General features: G+C 40.3%; 1 non-coding gene across 1 annotated transcript; it reads right to left on the bottom strand.

The window, feature by feature from the left end:
• Positions 1-809: 809 nt before the first annotated feature.
• Positions 810-916, bottom strand: LOC141675415 (small nucleolar RNA R71). The gene has a single exon (XR_012556069.1). It is a non-coding gene; the product is annotated as a small nucleolar RNA R71 (small nucleolar RNA).
• Positions 917-12,238: the final 11,322 nt, after the last annotated feature.

The raw sequence follows: 12,238 nt of genomic DNA, 5'->3' as shown, positions 1-12,238 counted from the left end.
AATTTGTTATTCGTCTTAGCATTGGACAATAGCCATACCATTGTTGCATAAATACATTGATTGAAATTAACCTAAACGAATCCCTCGAACTAGAATTATTTCTATATTACTTACGATCGCGTATACTTGCGTGAATATTAGCGCGTGTTTCAGCCCTAACAAGTTTTTGGCGCCGCTGCCAGGGATTTCGGTGTTAACTTTTAGTTTATGTGTTTGCCATCATTGGTCGAAAGTTCAGTGACTCGGACATTGTTACTTACTTAATTCCTTGTCGTGTTTCAGTTACTCTAGTGAGCGTGTATGCATATGCGTTCTCGGTCTCGTAAGAGAACACAGGATCAAGCTGAGGAAGAAGTTGTAGTCGAGGAGAAAGTTGAAGAAGAGATCTTAGTTGAGAAAGAAGAAGAGGTTCTTATTGCAATGGGAGAACCAGAAGCAATTCCAAAGGCTTTGATGGACTACTCTCAACCGAAGATCAATGATATTCAGTCTAGCATTGTTCGGCCAGCCTCTCGGCTAATACCTTTGAGATCAAGTCGAACACGATTCAGATGATACAGAACTTAGTTCAGTTTGGGGGTTCTCCGACAGAAGACCCCAACATGCACATCAGAGATTTCATCGAGATTTGCGACACTTTTAAGTTTAATGGAGTTTCTGAAGATGTTATTAAGTTGAGGCTTTTCCCATTCTCTCTGCGGGATAAAGCTAAGTGCTGGTTATATTCTCTACCACCAGGGTCTATCACTGAATGGGAGGATCTTGCTCAAAATTTTTTAAATAAATTCTTTCCTATGGAGAATACTGCTGCGATTAAAAACGCACTTACTCAATTTGCTCAGCAATCTGGAGAATCTTTATGTGAGGCTTGGGATGGTTATAAGGAGATGCTTAGGAAGTGTCCTCACCATGGGATGTCTGACTGGATGATCATTAACTGTTTCTATAATAATTTGGGTGCTACTTCTAGACCCATGCTTGATGCAGCACCAGGAGGAGCATTGTGGGCTAAAAGCTATGATGAAGCTTATGAATTGATTGATCTGATGGCTGTAAATAAATACCAGAATCTTACTCTAAGACTATCTCAGGGCAAGGTAGCAAGAATTCTGGAGTTAGATACAACTACTGCTATAGCTGCTCAACTTAAGGCCTTGACGATGAAGGTGGATTCTTTGGCTAATTATAGAGTTAATCAGATCACTAGTGTCTGTGAGCTTTGTGCTGGTGCCCATAAGACGGAGCAATGTGCTATTTCTAGTGAATCAGCTCCGTTCGTGAGCAACTTTTAGAGGTCGCAGCAACCTGTGCCAACCACATATCATCCTAACAACCGCAATCATCCTAACTTTAGTTGGAGCAATGCTCAGAATGCAGTTCAGCAGCCGTATCAGCAGTATCCAGCAAAGCAGTACAACCCTCCTGGTTTTCAGCAACCGCAATATGCACCAAGACAACAACTCCAGCTATAATAGTTTAATGAAAAATTTGAATTGGAGGAGTTGAGGCTCATGTGCAAGAGCCAAGCGGTTTCTATCAAGAATTTGGAAAATCAAATTGGGCAAATTGCCAATGCCTTGCTAATCATCAACCTGGTACACTCCCTAGTGACACTAAAGTGCCAGGAAAGAGGGAAGCTAAGGAGCAGGTAAAGGCAATTATATTGAGATCTGGGAAGGTTGCAAATCCCGAACACTCTCAAGTTTCGGATGAAGAAGTTGTGGCTGAAGAAGAAGTGCAGAAGGAAGCTGAAGTAGAATCAAGGAAGACTACTGTTGAACACACTCCTCCTGAGGGTAATACAGGGGAGAAATAGATCTATCCTCCACCTCCCTTTCCTAAGAGGCTGCAGAAGAAAACGTCGAATAAGCAATTTGAGAAGTTTTTGGAGGTGTTCAAGAAACTTCATATCAATATACCTTTCGTTAAAGCTCTTGAATAGATTCCTAGTTATACAAAGTTTATGAAAGGTATACTTTCTCGGAAAGTGAAACTTGGTGACTTAGATACAGTTGCTCTCATGGAGGAATGCAGTGCTGTGCTACAACAGAAGTTGCCTCCGAAGCTTAAAGATCCTGGAAGCTTCACTATTCCTTGCACCATTGGAAAAGTGTCATTTAAAAAATGCTTATGTGACTTAGGAGCTAGCATCAATCTGATGCCTTTGTCAATCTTCAAGAAGTTGAACTTACCTGATCCAAAGCCTACTTATATGACCTTGCAGTTGGCCGATCATTCTATTACATATCCACGAGGCATTGTTGATGATGTTTTGGTCAAGGTGGATAAACTCATCTTTCCTACTGATTTTGTAATTCTTGATTTCGAGGAGGATAAGAATATTCCCATAATCTTGGGAAGACCTTTCTTGGCTACTGGCCGAACTTTGATAGATGTGCAGAAGGGTGAGCTCACCATGCGAGTGCTTGATCAGGATGTAACTTTTAATGTGTTCAATGCCATGAAATTTCCTATGGAAAATGAGGAGTGCTTAAAGATGGAGTTGATCGATTCTGTAGTTACTTAAGAACTTGATCAATTGCTAAGGTCTGATACCTTAGAAAAGGCCTTATTGGGGAATTCAGATAGTGAATATGATGAAGGTGATGAGCAGTTGCAATATCTGAATGCTTCTCCCTGAAAGCAGAAGATAGATATGCCTTTTGAATCTCTTGAAATGGAGGAGCTAAATAAATCTCCAAAGCTCCTCAAGCCATCTATTGAGGAAGCTCCTACACTTGAGCTTAAACCATTGCTTGAACACCTAAGGTATACTTTTCTAGGTGATGCATCTACTTTTCCTGTGATTATTGCATCTGACCTTTTAGGTAGTGCTGAGAAAAAACTCTTAAGAATTCTGAGAGAGTTCAAGTCGGCAATTGGATGGACTATAGCAGGTATCAAGGGAATCAGCCCTTCTTATTGCATGCATAAAATTCTGCTAGAGGAAGGTAGCAAGCCTACTATTGAACAACAGAGACGGCTTGATCCAATCATGAAAGAAGTGGTGAAGAAGGAAATTCTCAAGTGGCTGGATGCAGGGATCATTAATCCCATTTATGACAGTTCTTGGGTGAGTCCAGTTCAACATGTGCTGAAGAAAAGAGGTATCATGGTTGTTGCTAATAAGAAGAATAAGCTCATTCCTACTCTAACATTCACGGGGTGGAGAGTTTGCATGGACTATAGAAAGCTGAACAAGGCCACGAGAAAGGATCACTTCCCTATTCCTTTTATTGATCAGATGCTTGACTGATTGGCTGAGCATGAGTACTACTGTCTTTTGGACGGCTATTCGGGCTATAATCAGATTTGTATCACTCCAGAATATCATGAAAAAACTACTTTGGCTTGTCCATTTAGTACTTTCGCCTTCAGAAGAGTTTCTTTTGGTTTTTGTGGTGCACCTGCCATGTTTCAGAGATGCATGATGGCCATCTTCTCTGACATGATTGGTCAGAATGTGGAGGTGTTATGGATGATTTCTCTGTGTTTGGTGATTCATTTGACGAATTCTTGTAAAATCTTGGCGACATTCTTAAAAGGTGTGTTGAGACTAATCTGGTTCTCTACTAGGAGAAATGTCACTTTATGGTGTGACAGGGCATTATTCTTGGTCACAAGGTCTCTAGTATGGATCTTGAGGTGGACAAAGCCAAGGTGGGGGTCATTGAAAATCTGCCTCCACCAATTTCTGTTAAGGGAGTTCGCAGCTTTCTTGATCATGCGGGTTTCTATAGGCGGTTCATCAAGGACTTCTCAAAAATTTCTAAACCTTTATGCAATCTTCTGGAGAAGGATTTCCCGTTCAAGTTTGATGACGAGTGCCTAGTTGCTTTTGAGTTCTTGAAGAAGAGTTTTATCACGACACCCGTCATAACTGCACCTGATTGGAATGAACCTTTTGAGATTATGTGCGATGCAAGTGACTATGCAGTTAGAGCAGTTCTTGGGCAGTGAAAGAACAACATATTTAATGTGGTCTACTATGCTAGTAAGACCCTCAATGGTGCTCAACTAAATTATACTACTACTGAGAAAGAACTGTTAGCCATTGTCTACAGTTTTGAGAAGTTTCGATCTTATTTTCTTGGGATGAAGGTGACAGTTTTCACAGATCACGTTGCAATTTGATATCTCATCTCGAAGAAGGAATCGAAGCCTAAATTGATTAGATAGGTTCTTTTGCTTCAGGAATTTGAGTTAGAGATCAAGGACAGAAAAGGTACTGAGAATCAAGTCGCTGATCATCTCTCTCATTTGGAAGATCCAAGTGCAACTTCACAGGATAAAACATTGATAAATGAGTCTTTTCCCGATGAGCAGTTTTTTGGAGTGCAAGAGGAAGAACCGTGGTTTGCAGACATTGTGAACTACCTTGTGAGTAATATCATGCCTCCAGACTTGTCGTACACTCAAAGGAAGAAGTTTCTTCATAAGGTGAAGTGGTACATGTGGGATGAACCATATCTGTTTAGGCAAGGCGCTGACCAAATTATCAGGAGATGTATTTCATACAACGAAATGGGGGGATCTTGCGAGACTGTCATTCGACTGTTTATGGAGGCCACTATGGTGGAGAGAGGACATCAGCTTGTGTCCTTCAAGTGGGATTCTCCTGGCCTACTTTGTTTAAGGATGCGCATCACTTTGTTTTGAAGTGTGATCGATGCCAGCGTGTGGGTAATATGTGCAAGTGGGATGAGATGCCTCTGAATATGCTTCTCGAGGTTGAGGTCTTCAATATTTGAGGAATGGACTTCATGGGGCCATTTGTCTCATCTTGTAATAATTAGTATATCTTGTTGGCAGTCGATTATGTGTCCAAATATGTTGAAGTTAAGGCTTTTCCTAGAAATAATACGAAGGTAGTTCTTAATATTCTTCATAAGAAGATATTCACACGATTTGGGACTCTAAGAGTCATAATCAGTGACGAGGGATCATATTTCTGCAATCGCAAGTTAACTGCCATGATGCAAAGGTATAATGTGAATCATCGCATTGCTACAGCCTACTATCCTCAAACTAATGGTCAAGATGAGGTGTCTAATAGAGAGATCAAGCGTATTCTAGAGAAAGTTGTGTGTACATCAAGGAAGGATTGGTCATTGAAGCTTGAAGAAGCTGTTTGGCATATAGAACAACACACAAGACTCTGTTAGGAATGTTGCCATTTCAGTTGATTTATGGTAAGAGGTGTCATTTGCCTGTAGAGCTCGAACATAAAGCGTATTGGGCTTTGAGAAGTTGAACCTTGATTTGGATGCGGCTGGTAAGAAAAAAATGCTTCAATTGAATGAACTCGACGAATTTCGGCTTCAAGCATATGAGAACAACAAAATGCACAAGGAGAAAGTCAATATGTGGCATGATAGGGGTCTAGTGCTCAAGTCATTTGTATCGGGACAACAAGTTCTGTTATTTAACTCTCATCTCCGTCTTTTTCCTGGAAAATTGAAGTCGAGATGGTCCAGGCCTTTCATAATCAAAACTGTGTTTCAGAATGGAGCTGTGGAGATTTTTGAGAATGATCTAGGCCAAACATTCCAAGTAAATGGTTAGAGGTTGAAGCACTACTATTGGGATATGGCAAACCGTGAGGTGGTTAGTGTCGTTTTATTGTCTACTTGATCTCGAGATTCTATGTCAAGCTAACGACGTAAACCAAGCGCTTGTTGGGAGGCAACCCAAGTTTGTTATACATTAGTAGGTAGAGGAAGTAGAAAGAAAAGAGAAAAACACAAAAAAATAAAAAAAATAGAAAAATTCAGGGCCAACTACAGTAGCACAGCGCGCCCGCGCTGTGAAGCGGGGCGACCACGCTATTTTTCCAGAAACTGTGCGCGCCCGCGCTGCCGGGCGGGGCGGCCGCACTGAAATGTCAGAAGCATGGCATGCCCGCGCCAAGGCAGCGTGTGGCCACGCTGGGTCCCTATGTAAAAAAAACAGCATAAAATAAAAGATAATCAGGGACTTTATTCTAAAATCAATTCCCACCCGATTTTTACTCTTCCACATCCCAAATTTCCCACTCCAAATCAAACCCATTATTCCCATTATTACCATAATCAATTCCCACTCCTTTTCCATAATTAATTCTCACTCAATCTTCTATATATACATACACTTATGCATAACTTCTCCATCACGTCTCAAAACTCTCAAACACACAAATCTCTCTTACAACTTTTATTCTCTCAAACTTATTCAATCTCAATGGCTCCAAAAAGACAACGAACTCAAGTAAGCATCAGCACCACTGATTCTTCGAGTGCAGGTGGTGTGAGGCCTAGACTTTTTGGTGCGTGAGTTCTACGCCAATGCTAAGGCGGAGAAGAACGGTTTTACGGTGGTTAGGGGGATGACGGTGGAGTAGAGTGTTGAGGCTATTCGTTGGGCGATTGAGCAACCCGAGAGGAGGCCTGATCAGGAGAACTGGAACGAGAAGACTTCGGAGGAGTTTAATTTGGATTTGATTGTTGCTACCCTGTGTGTGCCTGAGACTCATTGGAAGTTCAAGAAGGGCATGAATGAGTATGCCACGTTCCCTACTTCGTGCATGAACAGGTTTGCACGTGCATGAAATTTTTTATTTGTGCTAACATCATGCCATCTTCTCACGTGCATGAGATTATTGTGGAGCGTGCACATTTATTGTGCGGGATTCTTCAAGGAGACTATGTGGATCTTGGATTGGTGATCCATCAGGGTATTCTGAGATTCTTGCGAGGGAGTACTACGGGTTCGATGCCCTATGCGTTCATTGTGACGAAGTTATGTGTGGCGGTTGGCATTTATTGGCCCGCACATGAGCAGCTGCAGCTCCCTAGTACTCCGATTGATAGTTCGACATTGTTGAATATGACGGAGTGGTATGGTGGGAAGCCCGATCCTAAGGGGCATGGATATTCTTATGAGCATCTACCAGGTGGAAGGCCAGCGGATCAGACTTATGCTGGTGGGACTTCGCAGGCGCGTCGAGCAGCATGGAGAGCTTAATTGGGAGAGGAGGCTGGTCCTTCGGGATCGCAATTACAAGAGAAAGCACAGGGCAGTGCTGGTTTGAATACGATGCAGTATAGGCGTTTAGCTAGGAGGATGGATGCGATTGATATCCATAGCAGGTTTGTACATGACCTCACTCAGGCGTTGGGGACTGCATTCAGAGCCACAGGAGTTGACATCCAATAGCCGTCATCTCGTGAGGACTCTGTGTATCCACCTCCAAACACTCCTGACACTCCACCCCTTGAGGGTGATGACCCTGTTTCTGATTAGGTATGCCTGATTCCTTGCTATTACCTTCACCGAGGAAAGTGAATATTTTAAGTTTGGGGGTAGTAGTTAAGGATTATGTGTTTTGTGTGAGTCGCATATATGTTGCATATTCATGCTAGTTTAGTTCATATAGTTGCATATTTGCCATGTAGTAGTTTTTTTATTTTTGTAGTTTTTATGATAGTTGTTGCATATAGTTTCATAAAGTTGCATAATAAAATGATCCCTTAGATGATTTTGCCGATTGATTTGTGATGTTGATGTTGGTGTAGTGATGTCGTATTTAGTGATGTTAAGTCTTGTCGAGTTGATTTGCATGCTAGAGAAAATTGTATTTCACTAAGTCTTATAGGTTGCTTGAGGGCTAGATCATGGTCATGGTTTATTTGTTTGTCGATGTTTAATCGTTTATTTATAGTTAAAATTTAGGATATTCTTTTAATGATAAAATAACATGGATATTTAAAATTTGGAAAAAATTGGATTTTATTGCTAGTTGTTGTGGCTAGGTGTCAAATGGCTAGTAGCCGGCTCATTTTATATGAGTAGTCTAGGGTTGAACGAGATGGAGGGAAACACACTCGTTCCAAAATTTGTGGAAAAAGAAAAAAAAGGAAAAAGAAAAAAAAAAGTATTTATGCATAATTGATCACGTGTGGGCTCTTTAGTTCTCGAGTTATTAAGTTCTTAGGGACTTTGTGCCTAGTGATGTAAGGCTTTTTATAGTCTGGGATCCACTAACCTAATGCTCGCTACATGGGTATTATTGTATAAGTCTTTTGTGGACCTCACTCATTGCACGGTCAAATAAGCATATTTGTGTTGTTTTGTGTTGTGAATAAAATCATGGATCCATGTACAACTCCGATATAAGAATTGAAGTGTTATAATTTATTTTGAGTGTAGCTTTTATTCTATTTATAACCTTGCGATTGCTTTGATGAGTAGTGAGTCATGATTATTGATCTAGTTGTGATAGTTTATCTGTATGCATTTGCACACACACACATTTTTGGCTTGTAAGTTGATTTATGGGGCTTGATTGATATTTGTGCGAATAACTGCATTTATTGAGATGTTGCTTGTTGATTGGTTTAGTTATTCTATGGGGATCGTTGCATTCATATAATTGCATTCATGTTTTTTTATTTCTTGTTCTATGAGTCTGTTATGCTTGAGGACAAGCATCGGTTCAAGTTTGGGGGTATGTTGAGTGGCATTTATGACACTTTATAACGCTTCGTAAAGCTTTGAATTGATGATTTGTACTTAAGTTGTTAGTGTTTTTAACGTGTTTTTGTAGTATTTTTGTATTTCAGACATTTATCAGGAATACACGTGAATTAGCATTATTTTGATGCTAATATGGTGTTAGGATGATGTCCAGAATAAAAGCTCGTGAAAAGACCAACTCAAATCTGCAAGAAAAGAAGAAGTCAGAAAATTATCCAGAAAGTCAATGCGCCCGCGCTGTGATACCGCGCGCCCGCGCTCAAAGAACGAAAACTCAGCACGCCCACGCCAGGTCGAGATAAAAGAATCCTGATTCTCTTGTGCTTCTGATTGATGGACTTCTACTCTGCATGGGCTGCTATATAAATATAACTTCAGGTCGTTTTTCATAACAAGACGTACCAGAGGTTGTGATTCTTTGGTTTAAGTTGTAACTTTGGATGCTAGTTTTCTTATTCGTGAACCTATACTCTTGTTTCGTACTTGGTTTATTATTTATTCAGTATAAAGACTACGTTTATTATACCATTCTTTTATCGCAACCCACTTTGATGATGAGTCCGATTATGGGCTAATCATTATCGTGGGGTTCTAACCGATTTATTTATGGATTTCTTTAGTCAATTTGTTTCGATGCCTTAGTGTGTGGAGATTGTATGATAACCTAGTATTGGTTGTGCTTATTCGTCTTATGAGTGTCGTGAACTTATAAGATAGCGTGTTCACCTTTAATGAAGCAAAAGTGAATTTAAGGGTTTAGCAATTGCCATGCTAGCATAGGCTCATGTATGATTATGCATGATTCGTAGGTAATTTTAACCATCTTACTTGCCCTATGTAATCACGATAGATAACTTGTGCATTAAACCGTTATGTTGTCAAATTCTATAGACATATATGGTCTCAATATAATTGGTGTCTATTCAGCTTCTATCTCTTTTGTGGATGTCTGGTAGTATGGTATTCGTACAACGAAAGTTGGCGTTTATCAGTTTCGTGTTATCTGATTAGTATCATCACCATTACATGCTAAGGTTAAGAACGGAAAGGCTATTGAATGAAGTATTTAATGAAGTTAGAATCTCATGTTTGTGTCATATAGTATTCAACTCCCTTTATTCTTTTAGTTAATGTTCTTTAGTATAATCTCTTAGTTAATCTTAGTTATGAACAACCTCAATTTGTTATTCGTCTTAGTATTGGATAATAGCCATATCATTGTTGCATAAATACATTGATTGAAATTAACCTAAACTAATTCATGTGGGAACAAACTAGAATTAATTCTATATTACTTGCGATCGCGTTTACTTGCGTGAATATTAGCGCGTGTTTCGAACCTAACAACTACGCCAAGATTATGCAAGCACTCGTCGAAAGAATCCCCGAACACAGAAAAATCATCAATAAACACCTCCACATTCTGTCCAATCATGTCAGAGATGATAGCCATCATGCATCTCTGAAATATAGCAGGTGCACCACAAAACCCAAAAGAAACTCCTCTGAAAGCAAAAGTACCAAAAGGACAAGTGAAGGTTATCTTTTCCTGATCTTCCAAAGCAATACAAATCTGATTATAACCCGAATAGCCATCCAAAAGACAGTAGTACTCATGCCCAGCCAACCTGTCAAGCATCTGATCAATAAAAGGAAGAGGGAAGTGATCCTTCCTTGTGGCTTTGTTCAGCTTCATGTAAACCATACAAACTCTCCACCCCGTAACTGTTCGAGTAGGAATGAGCTCATTCTTCTCATTAGCAACCACTATGATGCCTCCTTTATTCGGCACACACTGAACTGGACTCACCCAAGAACTGTCAGAAATAGGATAGATGATCCCTACATCTAGCCACTTGAGAATTTCCTTCTTCACAACCTCTTTCATTATCGGATTTAGCCTTCTCTGTTGCTCAACCGTTGGCTTGCTTCCTTCCTCTAGCAGAATTTTGTGCATGCAATACGAATGACTGATTCCCTTGATATCTGTTATAGACCATCCAATTGCCGATTTGAACTCTCACAAAATTCTCAAGAGTTTTTCCTCATCACTACCTGAAAGGTCAGATGCAATAATACAGGCAAAATAGATGCATCACCTAAAAAAGCATACCTCAAGTGTTCAGGAAATGGTTTAAGCTCGAGTATAGGAGCTTCCTCGATAGATGACTTGAGACGCCCCTCAGCATTTTTCAGTTCTGACATTCCAAGAGATTCAAAAGGCATATCTAGCCTTCTCTTCCAAGGCAAAGCATTCAAATACTGCAAATGCGCATCACCTTCATCATATTCACTATCTGTATTTCCAACAAGGCCTTCTCTAAGGCATCAGGCCTTAGCATTTGATCAAGTTCTGAAGTAACCACATAACCGACCAATTCAACTTTTAAGCAATCCTCGTTATCAGTAGAAAATTTCATGGCATTGAATACGTTAAAAGTGGCATCTTGATCCAGCACTCGCATAGTGGGCTCACCCTTCTACACATCTATCAAGGTTCGACCATTAGCCAAGAATGGTCTTCCCAAGATTATGGGAATCTTATTATCCTCCTCGAAATTAAGAATTACAAAATCAGCAGAAAAGATGAGTTTGTCCACCTTGACCAAGAAATCCTCCATAATGCCTCATGGATATGTAATAGAACGATCGGCCAACTGCAAGGACATATAAGTAGGCTTTGGATCAAGTAAATCTAACTTCTTGAAGACAGACAAAGGCATCAGATTGATGCTAGCTCCCAAATCACATAAACACTTGTCGAACGACAAGTTTCCAATTGTGCAAGGAATAGTGATGCTTCCAGGATCTTTAAGCTTCGGAGGCAACTTCTGTTACAGCATAGCACATCATTCCTATGTTAGAGCAACAGTCTCTAAGTCATCGAGCTTCACTTTCTGAGAGAGAATACCTTTCATAAACTTCACATAACTAGGCATCTGTTCAAGAGCTTCAGCACAAGGTATGTTGATATGAAGTTTCTTGAACACCTCCAGAAACTTCGCAAACTGCTTATCCAATTTTTGCTTCTGTAGCCTCTTAGGAAAAGGAGGTGGAGGGTAGACCTGTTTATCCCCTGTATTACCCTCAGGAGGAGTGTGTTCCACTGTTTTCTTCCTTGGTTCCACTTCTGCTTCCTTCTGCACATCTTCTTCAGCCACAACTTTAACTTCCGAAAATTAAGATTTTTCTTGGCTTGTAACCCTTCCAGACCCCAATGTAATTGCCTTAACCTGCTCTTTTGCTTAGTTCTTTCCTGGAACTTCTATGTCACTAGGCAGTGTACCCGGTTGACGATTCAGCAAGGCATTGGCAATCTGACCTATTTGATTCTCCAAGGTCTTAATAGAAACCGCTTGGCTCCTGCACATGAGCTTCAACTTCTCCAATTCAGATTTTTCATTAGCTTGACTTGTACCTCCATGTGATAACTACTGAAGTTGGAATTGTTGTCTTGGAGCATATTGCGGTTGTTGAAAATCAGGAGGGTTGTACTGTTTTGCTGCATACTACTGATATGGCTGTTGAACCGCATTTTGAGTGTTGCTCCAACTAAAGTTAGGATGATTGCGGTTGTTGGGATAATAGTTGGCTGGAACTGGTTGCCGCGACCTCTGAAATTTGCTTACAAACTGAGCTGATTCACTAGATATAGCACACTGCTTTGTCTCATGCGCACCAACACAAAGCTCACAGACACTAGTAATCTGATTAACTCCATAAT

Source organism: Apium graveolens, chromosome 7 (assembly GCF_009905375.1).
Source record: "Apium graveolens cultivar Ventura chromosome 7, ASM990537v1, whole genome shotgun sequence".
NCBI lineage: Eukaryota > Viridiplantae > Streptophyta > Magnoliopsida > Apiales > Apiaceae > Apium > Apium graveolens.
This window is presented reverse-complemented; position numbering and strand designations above follow the sequence as displayed.